The 13,318-nt window shown below is 44.3% G+C and overlaps 1 non-coding gene across 1 annotated transcript; it reads right to left on the reverse strand.

Annotated features, from left to right (window-relative positions):
* Positions 1-7,551: 7,551 nt before the first annotated feature.
* LOC122678532 lies at positions 7,552-7,715 on the reverse strand. The gene has a single exon (XR_006336192.1). It is a non-coding gene; the product is annotated as a U1 spliceosomal RNA (small nuclear RNA).
* Positions 7,716-13,318: the final 5,603 nt, after the last annotated feature.

Raw genomic sequence — 13,318 nt, forward strand, 5'->3', positions numbered from 1 at the left:
CTGCTTATTTAACTGATATGCAGAGTATATCATGTGAAATGTCAGGCTGAATGAAGCACAAGCTGGAATCAAAACTGCCGGGAGAAATGTCAGTAACCTCACATATGCAGATGACACTACCCTTACAGCAGAAAGTGAAGAGGAACTGAAGAGCCTCTTGATGAAAGTGAAAGAGGAGAATGGAAAAGCTGTATTAAAATTCAACATTCATACAGAACAGACTTTTGAACTCTGTGGGAGAATGTGAGGGTGGGATATTTCAAAAGAACAGCATGTATACTATCTATGGTGAAACAGATCACCAGCCCAGGTGGGATGCATGAGACAAGTGCTCCGACCTGGTGCACTGGGAAGACCCAGAGGAATCGGGTGGAGAGGGAGGTGGGAGGGGGGATTGGGATGGGGAATACGTGTAAATCTATGGCTGATTCATATCAATGTATGACAAAACCCACTGAAATGTTGTGAAGTAATTAGCCTCCAACTAATAAAAAAATAAATAAAAATAAAATAAAATAAAATTCAACATTCAGAAAACTAAGATCATGGCATCTGGTCCCATCACTTCATGTCAAATGGATGGGGAAACAATGGAAACAGTGACAGGCTTTATTTTCTTGGGCTCCAAAATCACTGCAGATGGTGACTGCAGCCATGAAATTAAAAGACTTTTGCTCCTTGGAAGAAAAGCTATGACCAACCTAGATAGCATATTAAAAAGCAGAGACATTACTTTGCCAACAATGGTCCATCTAGTCAAAGCTATAATTTTTCCAGTAGTCATGTATGGATATGAAAGTTGGACCATAAAGAAACCTGAGTGCTGAAGAATTGATGCTTTTGAACTGTGGTGTTGGAGAAGACTCTTGAGAGTCCCTTGGACTGCAAGGAGATCAAACCAGTCAATCCCAAAGGAAATCAGTCCTGAGTATTCTTTGGAAGGACTGATGCTGAAGCTGAAGCTCCAATACTTCAGCCGCCTGGCATGCTGCAATCCATGGGGTTGCAAAGAGTCAGACCACAGACCGCAGCATGCCAGGGTTCTCTGTCCTTCACCAACTCCCGGAGCTTGCTCAAACTCATGTCCATCAAGTCAGTGATGCCATCCAACCATCTCATCCTCTGTCGTCCCCTTCTCCTCCTGCCTTCAATCTTTCCCAGCATCAGGGTCTTTTCCAAGGAGTCAGTTCTTCGTATCAGGTGGCCAAAGCATTGGAGCCTCAGCTTCAGCATCAGTCCTTCTGATTGGCAGGTGAGTTCTTTACCACTTCCTTATTATAATACTAATAGTTTTATATGTATCAAAAAATATTTTCCTCTTCTTTCTCATCCCAGTACAGGCTAATATAAAATGTGTTGATAGGAGTTAACTTTTTTTTTTTGGAGTTAACTTTTAATCTCAGTATTTTAAGTTAGAGGATATCTATAAGTTAGAATGAATGTGACTCAGAAGAAGAATGAAAATCAAAGACAGAGACTTCATCCTCTTTTGTGGAAGGGTTAGCATGTTTTCATTGTTTGGGGTAAGCATGCTTTTGCTATTGTGTTTATTTGGAAGTTAAGAATGGTTTCAAAAGAAGGAGGGGTAGAGGGAGGAAAGGATGTAATTATATACATACACACATGCCAAGCCCACAAGAAGCAGATCCTGGTAGATCTGTGTCAAGGTTACTAAACTGGAAGCAAATTTCCCAAAGTTTCCATCCCTGCCTAGTTCTGGGTTAACTTGGGCCATAGGAAGGTACTGAGATATGGAAAGCAGAAATTGAAGTGGCTGTCATATTGGTTTGGACCCTGGGCAGGCCATGGGAGGTCACCAGCATACACACGCGTATGCACTCAGTCGTATTCAACTCTTTATGACCCCATTGACTGTAGCCAGTCAGGTTCCTCTGTCGATGAAGGATTCTCCAGGCAAGAGTACTGGAGTGGGTCTTCAGGGGATCTTCCTAAATCGGAAAAAACCCGAGACCCAAGCACTGGCAGGCAGGTTCTTTATCACTGAGTCACCTGGGAAGCCCCATTGTCCCCCATAACATAACTTTTAAAATCCCACCAAACCCGACACATCCATTCAGTTGTCTAGTTGGGAAAACCTAAAGATTTCAAAAATATAATTGAGCCAGGTAGCTGCCCAACGTGCCAGGAACCACGAGCATTCCCTCCCTGATGCTGGGAAACAGTTATAGCTCCCACCAGTTCTATTCCTACTGTTTCACAGCCCGTGGATCTTTAGTTGTTTTGTTCTTTGACAAAGTGCAATAGGGACATTCCTATTTTTAGGGTTCAGAAGTTGGATGCAATAAGAGACTGAAGCAAGTTCTAGCTGTTTCTTGGGGGGCTTCACTTCTCCATTAAGACCTCGCAAGCGTCGGCTCAGCATCCTAGCGAAAACTTTGCCGAATCTAACCCAATGTAATTTTTCTTTTATTAATAATACAACATACCTGGGAACTTCCAGGACACACGTTTTAACAACTCAAAACTGTGTGAAGTCTTAAGGTGGCACAGAAAGTGAAAGTAATCAAAATGGAAGCTATAACAGTAAAGTTAAGCGCACATGAAGAAGTGCTTAAACAATTTGTGGCAATAACGTACAATCGCGCACGACTTATCAATCAAATCACAACAAAATGATTTCACATTAAAAGCTAAATACGTACGCAAAAACTACTGGCAGCACAAGAACACAACCAACACTCCCCAAAATACTGTGACTAGTTAATCGGGTTCTAAAAAAACACTGGGTTAATAGCGAAAGTAATGAAACAGATTAAGCATTCAGTAACAAGAAACAGAAAAACCTGAAATAGATCTTTCGGTGAAAGAGTCTGGCGCAACATAGCCATAGAATTTCTGATATACACTGACAATCAATAATCAAGCCGCTATATCATACCTCTCAACTGCTATACTTGCACACACATGAACAAAGCCAAAACAACTCACCCTTTCAGAGCGTTTTTGCACACACACACACACACGAAAAGGGATACCATGAACGCAAGAGCCCCTAGTCACAAGTTAGGCACTCGAACTTCCCTCTCACACTCTGAGGAGTTACACTAATCAACATAGTCGAGCCCTGATGGATAAAACTCAACGTGGCGGAAAATAACCTAAGTAGCCTGGTCGAGTTCTCCTTATGCGCTGCTAGTTTCAATTGCCTATCCCGCCTCAACCGCATACGCCCTGCACTACACACATGCTCACTTGACTCCACGCATCCCCGAGGCTTCTTCGACCTTCCACACAGCGCATCCACGCACTTTCAAGAAAAAAGGCCTGAATTCTCTCCCACGCCACAGAGACCATGTCGTGTTTAAGCACCAGATGACGGACCAGCAGCCCCTGCGCTCAGATATCTACATACGACACGCCCCATCCGTGACGTAAACGGGAACCCGCCCTTCCCTCCAGTCCACGCCCCGCCCTAGTCCCCGCCTCCCTCCTCCCACGCTGTCTGGCCAGGCCAACCGGCAGGCGGGCGCCCTCTAGGGGAAGTGACGTCCGCCTCCCGCTCCTGTTCTCCCACCCACTGGGTGTTGGGGCCTCGCGCGCCCGACTGCCTGCATAACTTTTTGTCCTGCCCAGCATCGGTCTGGCGGTGGGCTGAAGCCTGTCCACCTTTTTCAAATAATGGCGTTCAATGGGGAGAACAGAACATTTAGCAGTCCAAGGGAAACCGGTTCCTTTCAAATCCAGTTGTCTTTGTGATGTAGTATTGTGTGTATGTCTGGTAAGACGCATTAAGCGTCACGACTGGCCGTGAACTCAGTTCCATTCGTGAAAATTGTGTCATTCATCAAAAATTTCATTTATTTTATTTCCAGCTTCAGGTGTGGTTTTGACTCTGAACAGATTTTAACACCTGTCTGTATCCTCTGTCTTATTGAGACAGGCTGGGACCTGGGACCCTTTGCTGCAGGGTTTGGACCTGGACACACTGAGGCAGGAATTTGATGGGCCCCAGGGTGAGCAGTGCAACCTATCCCCTGTAGACAGTTAACTCCAGGCTAAAAGCAGGGACTTCCCTAGTGATCCAGTGATTAACTCCATACTCTGGTTCAGTCTCTGGTCAAGGAACTACATCCCACATGGGACAACTAACAGTTTACATGCTGCAACTAAAGATCCTTCATGCCTAATAAATATTTTGTATAAAGATAAGATGCTCCAAGATAAGGATATTAGGAGGAGCAAGAAGGAGCTGAGTCCTTATTGGATAGAAGATAGAGACCACCTATTTTGCATTCTTGAGGTCCAGGAGACCTTCACAGACTACACATGCTCAGAAAAGTTCCTCCCAGATTAAAAAGGAGGGGAGGAGCCACCCCGTAATTGGTGGTGTCAACCTCCCAGGAGGCCTCTGTGCTACAATCCGTGTTAGCAAAAAAATTTCACATGCATGTCAGGAAGGGCCCCAAGAGAGGTCAGGTGTGGAAAAAGAGATGAGATAATTGGCCAAAAGTAAACAAAGGCCTGGAAGAAATGCTCTATATAAGTGATTTGAATCACCTCTCTGATGCACTGCTCCTCATTAAGGAGGACACCCACACCCTTCCCAAGTGTGCATCTCTGCCTTACTTCTGTCTTAAATAAGCTGTATATCTATGTGCTCTCTGACTTCTGTTGTGGCTCTAATAATGAACTTTGTACCTACTTTTACAGCTTTTGCCCCTGAGAAATTCATTTTTCAGTAGCAACCCATGCTTCTAGCCCTAGCTCCTGATGGAATGGTGGCTAGGATTCCTGGTTTTCACACAGGCTACCCTGGTCCAATTCCTGGTCCGGGAACAAAGATCTTGCTTCAAGCGACCACTCACTGCTTCAAGCCACCACTCACTGCTTGTGTCCTCAAGATCAAAATGTATCCTCCAGCAACAAAATGCAAAGAAACAATAGGGACTAAAAACAACTGCATGTATGCAGTCGGAGAAAATTATGGACAAGATACAAAAAGGCCAAAAATTCAAGTGTCATCTATGAAGAGCTGGTGGCAAAAAGAGGATCAGTTCAATTCAGTTCAGTTGCTCAGTCATGTCCAACTCTTTGCAACCCCATGGACTGCAACACAGCAGGCTTCCCTGTCCATCACCAACTCCCGGAGCTTACTCAGACTCATGTCCATTGAGTCGGTGATGCCATTCAACCATATCATCCTCTGTTGCCCCCTTCTCTATCCACCTTCAATCATTCCAGCATCAGAGTCCTTTCAAATGAGTCAGTTCTTCGCATCAAATGGCCAAAGTATTGGAGCTTCAGCTTCAGCATCAGTCCTTCCAAAGAATATTCAGGACTGATTTCATTTAGGATAGACTGGTTGGATCTCCTTGCTGTCCAAGGGACTCTAAAGAGTCATCTCCAACACCACAGTTCAAAAGCTGGGAGCAAAAGCAGAATACTGAACATTCCCCTGGCACACAACACCACCAAACTCATAGGTAAACCACCTAAGTCAACTTTAAAGCCTGACCCCTCTGTAACAGGAGGGAAAGGGGCAGGGCAAAACTTGAAATAATGACATAGCCCAAGGACACAACATAAACCAGTTTTAGAATCATGGGACCAAGATGCGACCAATCAATGGGACCAACTTGGCAGACAAGACTAGACCTTGATCCTCAATCAGCAAGTGAAATGACACACCCAGAGGTGCCATGACAGTTCCAAGGCAATGTTAAAAGATCAGGGAGTGGGTGGTGGCCCAAATCCTGGAAATCTCCACCCCTTCCCCAAAACAGTTGGAATAACCCTCCCACTTATTAGCATACAAAATTACCCAACTGATAAAAACTAACCATGCCACACTTTGCCGCCACATTCTTTCTCTGCAATGGCCCACACTCTGTCTGTGGAGTGTGCTTCTCTTGAATCTGAATAAATCTACTTGTTACTTATCACTTTGTCTCTCTGCGAGACGACTGAATTCTTTCTGCAGAGACATCAAGAAACTGACCAGGTACCATGGGTTTTGGCTGGGTTTGAGTCACAAAGCAAAAACACCCAGTTGTGGATGTCACTAATGTTGGAAGAAAAGTCCAATGCTGTAAAGAGCAATATTGCATAGGAACCTAGAATGTTAGGTCCATGAATCAAGGGAAATTGGAAGTGGTCAAAGAGGAGATGGCAAGGGTAAACATCAACATTTTAGGAATCAGCGAACTAAAATGTACTGGAATGGGTAAATTTAACTCAGATGAGCATTATATCTACTACTGTGGGCAAGAATTCCTTAGAAGAAATGGAGTAGCCATCATAGCCAACAAAAGAGTCCAAAATGCAGCACTTGGATGCAATCTCAAAAACGACAGGATGATCTCTGTTCGTTTCCAAGACAAATCATTCAAAATCACGGTAATCCATGTCAATGCCCCAATCAGTAATGCTGAAGATATTTCGTATTTGAGCAATGAAATCTCCCGCTGTTGGGGAGACAGAGTAGGATATTCTACATTCAATGACCTAGATCCTCGATCCGCATCCTGTGTGCTTTTTGGTTAGTCTTCTTTGGACCTACCCTTAAGCATCACCTCACTCCCACGCCCACTCCCAGCACCTCCTCCGATCTCAGAGGTTTCTTAGGGCTGAGAGGATCTACGAGTGCTGTCTCGGAGGCAGCCACAGGGGGAGGACAGTCCTTCCCGCCATGGTCCTGCCTTTTCTGTTTGGCCCAGTGGTTTCTATTTGTCAGGAGGACTTTGTGCATCTGTGAATCTGAGCACAACACATCCTGAGAAAGGGGTTGGCAAATAGCCCACAAAACTACCGACAACTCGGTCTGGGGTTTTCTTCTAGATTGTAAATATTTTCAGATAGGAAGAAAAGGAAAACAACTTTTGACCGGAAAAAAAAAAAAAAAGATACGATTTCTACTGCCATTTAATGAGAAAGGATGTTAAGGAGGTTGCCTAGTTTTCCAGACTACTGAATTAGGCATTCAGGTGCACATTCGAGGCTGAAAAAGAGGTACTGTTTTCTGGCTGGGAAGGTAACAACAGAAAGCCTGAGAGAAAAGGCGGGGGTGAACAGAGAACTGGATCGAGAAATACGAAGAGGCCCCTTGGGGTGCGAAGGAATGAGTGGGATGCTATCTAAGTAGTATCTCCAGCAATGACAGGCGTGTAATAAGCAAGGCAGCTAACCACGCAAGACATGAAGCCTCTGGAAAGCAGGACACTGCTGGGAAAATGGCTAGTTACAACCTCTCACAAGATGGGCAAACGAGAAGCTCGTCACGCGGCGCCTCCAGACTTTTCCTCCGACTTTGTGTGTTTGGCCCCGGTAAGGGTCTCTCTCGTTGGATCCTGCTCACCAGGAAGCCTCCCGTCACACAAAAACTTTTCACAAATAAGCTAAAATGAACGTTCTTGAGAGACCCTGCCACGGGCCTTTCTACCAACTCTTTGAGTTTCGCGTAAGTAGAGAACACTCAACAGCCAGCCAGTCTAACTTACGCATTTTAGCATTTCTCCTCTGATTGCTACAACCAACATATACGTTCACCACTAAAAGACAAATCTTGTACTTATTTTTCTACACATCAAAAATCAGGGGAAAGCGCGAACGCAGTCCCCCACTACCACAAATTATGCAGTCGAGTTTCCCACATTTGGGGAAATCGCAGGGGTCAGCACATCCGGAGTGCAATGGATAAGCCTCGCCCTGGGAAAACCACCTTCGTGATCATGGTATCTCCCCTGCCAGGTAAGTATGAGTTGCCAGCCTGCCGCCCCGCCTCAACCTCATACGCCCTACACTTTACACACACGCTCACTTTACTCCACGCATCCCCGAGCCGCCTTCGACCTTCCACACAGCGCATCCACGCACTTTCAAGAAAAAAGGCCTGGATTCTCTCCCACGCCACGGGAGACCAGATGGTCTTTAAGCACCACATCACGGACCAGCAGCCCCTGCGCTCAGATATCTACATACGACACGCCCCCGTCCGTGACGCCAACGGGAACCCGCGCTTCCCTCCAGCCCACGCCCCGCCCTACTCCCCGCCTCCGTCCTCCCACGCCGTCCGGCCCGGCCGACCGGCCGGCGGGCGCCCTCTGGGGGAAGTGACGTCCGCCTCCCGCTCCTGTTCTCCCAGCCTCTGCGTGTTGGGACCCGGCGCGCTCGGCTGCTGCCTGCCTGCCTTTTGTCCTGCCCAGCACCGGTCTGGCGGTCGGCTGAAGCCTGTGCGCCTTTTTCCAAATCACCGCGTTCCATGGGGAGAACAGAACATTTAGCAGTCCAGGGGAAACCGGTTCCTTTCAAGTCCAGTTGTCTTTGTGAGGCAGTATTCTGTGTGTGTCGAGTAAAACGCATTAAGCGTCGCGACTGGCCGTGAACTCAGTTCCATTCGTGAAAATTGTGTCATTCATCAAAATTTTCATTCATTTTATTTCCAGCTTCAGGTGTGGTTTTGACTCTGAACAGATTTTAACACCTGTCTGTATCCTCTGTCTGATTGAGACAGGCTAGGACCTGGGACGCTTTGCTGCAAATGTTTGCACCTGGACAAACTGAGGCAGAAATTCCATGCGCCCCACGCTGAGCAGCTGGAATCTGTCTCCCGTGGACAGATACTCCAGACTAAGGACAGGGGCTTCCCTAGTTGTCCACTGGCTAAGATTCCACACTTCCCAATGCCTGGGGCCGGAGTTGGATCCCTGGTCAAGGAACTAGATCCCATCTGGGACAACTAACAGTTTTCATGCTGCAACTAAATATCCCATGTACCTAATAATTTTTTTTTTTAAAGTTTCTTTAACGTAAGATTATGAGGAGGAGCAAGGAAGAGCTGAGCCCCGCCTGGACAGAAAATAAAGAGACCACCTATTTCGTATTTTTGAGGTCAAGGAGATCTTTGCAGACTATCCGTACTTACAAAGCTTTTTCCTGGGTTAAAAAGGAGGTGGACAGAACTACCCCTTAATAGGTGGTGGTAACCTCCACCAGGCCTCTGCGCTACAATCCTTCTTGGCAGAAAGATGCACATGCATGTCAGGAACAGCCCAAGGACAGGTCAGGTGTGGAAAAAGAAATGAGAACTCATCCAAAGGTAAACAAAGACCCGGAAGAAATGTCCCACGTAAGGGATTTGAATCTCCTCTCTGATGCACTCCTTCTCATTAAGGAGGACACACACACCCTTTCTCTCGGAGTGTATATCTCTGCCTTGCTTCTGTCTTCAATAAACTGTGTATCTGTGTGCTGTCCGACTTGTGCTGTGGCTCTAATAATAAACTCTGTACCTGTCTTTACAGCTTTTGTTGCTTTAAGAAATTCATTTTTCAGTGAAGGCACTAGTCGGGCCAACTTTGCTTCTAGCCCTAGCTCTTGATGGACTGGTGGCTAGGATTCCTGGTTTTCACACAGGCTACCCGGGTTCAATTCTTGCACAGGCAACAAAGATCTTGCTTCAGGCCACCACTCACTGCTGTGTCCTTGAGATCCAAATGTCTTCTCCAGCAACAGAATACAAAGAAACAACAGGGGACAAAAAATAACTGCATGTATGCCTGTTGGTGGAAATTGTGGACAACAAGACACAAAAAGACCAAAATCCCAACTGTCATCTCTGAAGAGCAGGTGCCAAAAACAGGGAACCCAGAAAAAAGCCGGGAACTGCAATTTCCCCTGCACACACCACCAGGAAACACATAGGCAAACCACCTGAGCCAGTCCTATAGCCTGACCCCTACCCCGACCCCTATCCTCATTCCGTGTAAGAAACCAGCACACCACCCTTCCCCCCGCCCCATGGCAAACAAGGGAACCTGTTACTTGTTTTGCTGTGGCAGGGATCCCAATGAAGCCTTACCTGAGTTTCTAGTCTGTCCTCTTATCAATTTCTGTTGATTAAGGAAGACTAAGGTGGTGGTTTAGTCACTAAATCGCGTCTGACTCTTGTGACCCCACGGATTGTAGCCTGCCAGGCTCCTCTTTCCAGGAGATTCTCCAGGCCAGACTCCTGGAGTGGCTTGCCATCTCCTTCTCCAGGGGATCTTCCCCACCCAGGAATCGAACCCAGTTCTCCTAAGAACCCTTGAAAAATAGATAAGCTGAAAGCCATCAAACAGCTAGTCTGGACTGGTTGATCTGGTGAAGATGACTAATCAGGTAAATATTTGTGGCTATGTGTGAATGCTCCAAAACTTCACGAAAGTTTAGTAGTGAAATAAATGTGTCAAATTTCCGTGTGTCATACCTGCCAGAGTCCTCCCTTTGACACCTCTGAGACAGCTAAGCCTGATTGAACTACTTTCCTCATTAGGATTTCTCAATGTCATATACCACCCTCTTCCTTGTCTCATAATTGTTTTTTTCATCCGTAATTAATTAATTTCTTTTATTTTTGACTGTGCTGGGTCTCTGCTGCGCGTAGGAGTTTCTCTAGTTGTGGCAAGCAGGGGCTACTCTGTAGTTGCAATGCTCCGGCTTCTTTTGCGGTAACCTCGCTTACTGCAGAGCACAGGCTCTAGGCTAGCGGGCTCAGTAGGTGTGGCACACAACACATGGAACATTCCCTTACAAGAGATGAAACCCGTGTCCCTGCCTTGGTCAGCAGATTCTTAAATATAATTATTATAGTTAATTATTCTTAAAATAACCCTTCATTTTCTCTTTGACACAGGAGTAACACTTGAAGGTCAACTTAATAGAATGATTGTGAGCAACACATAAATAAGTAATGAGCTATCTGATTACTTGTGAAGGAAAGCCAAAAGTCTGAGGAAAGCTAAATAGCCCAATAAATATTTCAAATTTACTTTGCCTCCTAGTCCAGGCCAAAAGAAAAGAAGAAGTATCAACATCACATTAGCCATAACCAAGTGGTTGTAAATGTTTGAAAAAATGAGGAATAACATGTGTAAAGTTCAAAGAGTACACGCTTCCAAAACGATTACCAGTGTCCACCAACCTGAATAACTAATGACGCATTCCCAAAGATCTAAGGTATGATAAATCACCAGACCACAAAAGGCTTCCTCATGACTTCCATGAAAGAGCTCAGAGTAATCACATACACACACACCCCGCCGAAGAACTGGGTTTGTTTTCTTGGAAGGCGGGGTATGGGCCTGACTTCTTTCACTCAGCGGAACGTCTCTGAAATGTAACCCCAGTTTTCAGGTAGTTCTTTGTCTCTGTTGTGTTCCTTGTAAGAATATGTCTCAGTTTACTCATCTACTGCTGAGCATCTGAGTTGTTTCCAGTTGAGGATATTCTGAAACGGTACGATGCAAACATTCTTTTATGACCTTTCAAGGAAATACACACTTCTCTAGGGCAGCCCATTCCAATAAAATAATGCTAGCGTTGACCTTTAAAATAAAAATTTTAGGATTTTCTCCCAAACAAAGTGGGTTGATTCAGAAATAGCAGGGGGATCACAAAGCAGGACAAGTAAACTATGGCAAAAGCATAGGCAGATTGCACACAGAGGAGAAGAAGGAACATTCTTTGAGAGAGAAAGAGAAAGAAGCTGAGAGGACTTCTTTTGAAGCAATGGACACTGGAAAAAGTGGAAGTTCAGGGTGGTGACAGCTTCTCGTTGGCTGAGTTGCTGATATCTTTTTTTTTTTTTTTTTTTTTTTTTTGCTGATATCTTGCAGGACATACAAGGTACATCTTTTACTGTCCGGGCCTATAATTGATTGTTCTTTCCTATTGATGATTCTTCTGTTTAGGTCCATGATTGACAATTCCTCCTGTATTTGAACGCCAGTGGTAATCCATGAGAGCTCCCCCTTCTGGTCTCCTGACTCAATTTTAGTGAGGTTTCCCATTATTAGCATTACGCCAGTCACCTGGAATTTAAAGTCTTCAATTATCATCTATTTTAAAACTTTGTGAGAATTACTGCATTAGGAAAAATCTCATCATTACCACATGTGACACTAGAAACACTACAAGCGTTCAGTAGTTACCCGTGACTTCTACCTGTCACATTGGACAGCACAGGTCAAATATATAGCACAGACGCAAAAGTACGATTTCTGGAGCACAGCACATGATAGTGTAAGTATGACCCTTAGCTGATGCTGCCAAATTCCTCTGCGACTTTGTTGACCTTACCAACGCTCCTTTTAGAAATGAAAAAGAATTTACAGTGCTCTCCGTCCTGTGAAATGTTGGTATTGTTTGCCTTTTTACTCTTCCTTCTTAAGTTTATTGAGGTGTCATCTACATAGTAAAATTTGCCAACATTAGACTATTTTACACTCTTTACTATGATATCATATCTCTGAAAAACTGGATTTTGGTAGTTGCTATGATAGAAAGCAAGTGCCACGCAAAAAAAATGGATGCCTAATAAGAAATGAGGTGACGCTTCGAGAAAGTGTGAGAAGCTGTGCAGCACACAACATTAAGGTTATGATCCTGAAATGTCAGAGCACTAAAAACAACAAAGCATTGCACCGAGCTTTCGTCAAGGGAACAACGTAGTAATATGCCCAGCATCGGCCACACACGAACAAGATATAGACCAGTTTGTGAACAACAACAACAGCATTCCCCAACTAAAGCGGTATTTCTGCTGTCAGCCAGTCTACCAGGAAATTAGGGCAAACGGGAAGGACAAAGAGAGAACAAACTTGCAGGCAACGAAAGACGATTCATTCACTAAATCAATTTAATATAGTCAAAGGATTAAAGTTAACTATAGATCATGAATCTGTCATTTAAGCAGACACATGTTGGAACACGAGAATGTTGAAATCATATATTGGTATGTATGGAATCACATATTACAGGACACCTAAACATATATGCCAAATATTGTAGGGGGAATGACTGAGTCTGCTGGTGTCTAGAGTTGTAACGATTCATTCCCCTTTAAAGATACTAGTATATTCAACATACCTCAAGACATAGATTTAAATTTTTAGAAGTTTCAATACTCATTGGCTATGTTGGCTTATCTGAGCAGTACAACCAATATAGGAAACTTAGGGAGTCCAATGTAATTCAGATTTTCAACCTAAATAAACCCAAGACTTAAATATGAATGTATTATACCATCATTATTTTCTACACCTTTATAAGATAATCTGAAAATACACATAGAGCTGGTGTTAGACCAAAAGGAGAAAAACAATGTCATTTTTCTGAGTCGCTTCCATGAAGAAAAAAAAAAAAACATGAATAAACATTTTGAAGGCCATTATGTACATTATTTAAATTGTTTAAAAGTATTAAGAACACTCTGTTATCAATTTCATTCCTTCATGGATGCTGTTCCAAGTAATCAAGACCATTTACTCAATCTACAGTTAAATCCTTTTTTTCCTTGTCACAAATTTAGCAACAAAATTTT

Source organism: Cervus elaphus, chromosome 20, assembly GCF_910594005.1.
Source record: "Cervus elaphus chromosome 20, mCerEla1.1, whole genome shotgun sequence".
Taxonomy (NCBI): Eukaryota; Metazoa; Chordata; class Mammalia; order Artiodactyla; family Cervidae; genus Cervus; species Cervus elaphus.